Consider the following 2,792-nt stretch of genomic DNA (forward strand, 5'->3'; position numbering starts at 1 on the left):
AAATTGACTGTTCTGTTTGGTAGTACAGAGATTTCAATAGAGAAATATAGCTGAGAATCATTTCTCTTGTTTGGTACATAGAAAATAAACAGAGAATTATATCAACTTTATCATTAGCACAAGTATTTTTTTCATAACAAATATTTATTAAAAAATAAAAAACATATAAAAAGATACATAAATTCCAACTAAAATATGCATTGATCAAACCAATTCACATACAAAACATAGTTTTTAAGCAAAAAACATCAACTATAGTTAAAACCAATTCACATACAAAACATACTTCAACCATACACAACTATCCCATTGAACCATCGGTATACAACTCGACCATCTCAATTTTCTCTTCTATTGTCAACGCAAGAAAAGAACGTCCTAGATCCACATCTTTACCAATCAAATGAGCTGCTTTGAACCGTTTTTTTCGTAGTGATACCTGGTAAAGCTTTCATGATAAGGTAGAGCACACAAAATCATCTCCTCTGTGTTGTAAACATAGATCCTATAAATAAAAAATATATAAGCATGTGAATAGAAACATGTTCGCATACAAACTGTAACATACAAGAAACCTAAATATTCAAGATATAAAGTATGAATTATAAATTAAAATACATACTTGTATCTACGAATTAGATATTCGAGTGTCCGCAGAGCAGAAGGTAACATAAAATATCCTGAAGGCAACCGCAAATAAGAACTAATTGAAGCATTAATTTGGTTATTCTCTTCAATGCCCACCAGCTCTCTATCCAATTCTTTACTCTTATGTGCAAACACATCATTCTTGTAGTTCCCAAATCGTTCATCTTGGCTAACAAGAACCTCCAACCCTGAGAAATCAAGGCTCAAAATCATTCAAAATTGGCAAAACATTGAATCTTCTGGTTTAACAAACAATTATCCAGTTATTCTCAAATTCTCGGCATAAAAATTCCTGATAGCCTAAATTACATCAACAAGTGAAAACTTCAGCAATGGCATCATACTGATCTGCCACTTATCCATCATTTATTTGAGCTTATTCTTTAATGACAGACAAAAAAAAAGTTCATTTGCATCAATGGCTGAACCAAAAATCAGTTAGTCTGACTAATACATTGTTAAACTCTATAGTTCATCAACAATCTTTAGAATGTCTCAAACCAAAATTTACAACAGTAAAAAATCATGCTAAAAGCATGCTTTGAAACAAACTAGTCTATGATTGGCATTAATCAGTATTTCAGGCACTTTATCCAACCCATGTTTGATCATAATAACTAGAACAACCTACATCAACAGCTGGTCCAAAAACCTAAAAAATTAATTAAAAATTTGTTGAGATGAATTGCATATCTTCAGTTAAAACCTAAATTCCACTAAATTTAGCTTCTTAAACTCCTGCTTTCAAGTGATTACGGTATCCTACAACATCTAAAACCGAACATATAATCTAAACTTATCATAAACTTCAACTACTAGCTACATAACCTTTAGTATCAAATCAACACAACAATATACATATCAACTTTTCAATCAAAAAAAAACCAATTTCAGCACCAAAAACACAAAGCGAGCAGCATGCTATTTGTATGAGTATCAATCAAAAGCATGAACTCAACAGGCTAAATAAAAATTTACAAGTTCTACATTCTAAATTGTTGAAAGAAATTGCATGTCTTCAGTTAAAACCTAAACTACACTAAATGTAGCTTATTAAACTCCTGCTTTCAAGTAATTACAGTATCCTACAACATCTAAACCAGAACATATAATCTAACTTATCAAAAACTTCAATTACTAGCTGCATAACCTTTAGTATCAAATCAACACAACTAAATAAACAAGCAGCATACTATTCACACGAATATGAACCAATACCTGACAGCGCGAGGTTAAACAGAGCATCGATATCAATATCAGCTGCCTCCTTGGCATCGAACAGGATTGACGGACGAGTGAACGGCCGTTTGATAGGATCTGCATCGGCTGTAACAATTGACCTGATTGCTTGTAGCTGTGCGGTAATTGATGCCGCCATTGTAGGATGATTAACAGTGGATTCTAGTGAGCTAATTTAGGGTTTGTTGTTATGAATGAATTTGATAAACCCTAGAAGCTGAGTAGAGAGGTGGTTACCGACTTCAAATGAGATGACTTCAAATGAGGAAGCTGGTGATAGAAGTGAAAAGGAAGAGAATGGAAGTGAGAAATGAAACCCTGGAGAAATGATTTCTCCGCTTTTTTTAGAGAAAAGAAACCAGGGAAATGGAAATGGTTTATTTCCATTTCTCACCTCTTTCTTTCGTAAACAAACAAGAGAATTGTTTCCATTTCCATTTCTCACCCCCCAATTCTCTGTACCAAACACCCCCTAAATACATTACACAAAAACAATGTTACATTTATAAGTTACTTGATAATAAAAAACAATGAAAACCAATTTTGACATATGGTAAAGATATATTTATTATAAAAAAGTTAAAAATATAACTTATGTTTGTTACTTGAATTTTAAAAATTAAATTAAATTAAATCTCATGTGTTAACAGTTACTAACGTGGGTTCCTAATTTTTGTGGGTGTGTTGCTTCAGTTAAATCTCATATATGCTTCAACACTCAAAATCTGAACTATCACTCCATTTCAACAGTTTTCAGCAAGTTTTTCCCTTCGTAGGTATGTAATGTTTAGACTCTTTTAGTATTTTACTTATACAGTTCCTTATATGTTTTTTTGTGATAACATTCTCAGATTATTTTAAGGTTTCTCCATTAATTGAAAGCTTGAAGACTTTTGTACCTACTC

At 31.9% G+C, this 2,792-nt stretch overlaps 1 pseudogene across 1 annotated transcript; it reads right to left on the minus strand.

Moving 5' to 3' along the window:
* Window positions 1-399: 399 nt before the first annotated feature.
* LOC143579148 (uncharacterized protein At3g06530 pseudogene) lies at window positions 400-2,137 on the minus strand (annotated as a pseudogene). The gene is made up of 3 exons (XR_013143406.1): window positions 1,867-2,137; window positions 623-836; window positions 400-505 (listed from the first exon to the last, which is right to left on the minus strand). The product of XR_013143406.1 is annotated as an uncharacterized protein At3g06530 pseudogene (transcript).
* Between the last annotated feature and the right edge of the window lie 655 nt (window positions 2,138-2,792).

The sequence above is a fragment of the Bidens hawaiensis genome, unplaced genomic scaffold, assembly GCF_021521415.1.
Source record: "Bidens hawaiensis isolate Kalapana, Puna unplaced genomic scaffold, B.hawaiensis_p1.1 tig00029616_1, whole genome shotgun sequence".
Classification (NCBI taxonomy): Eukaryota; Viridiplantae; Streptophyta; class Magnoliopsida; order Asterales; family Asteraceae; genus Bidens; species Bidens hawaiensis.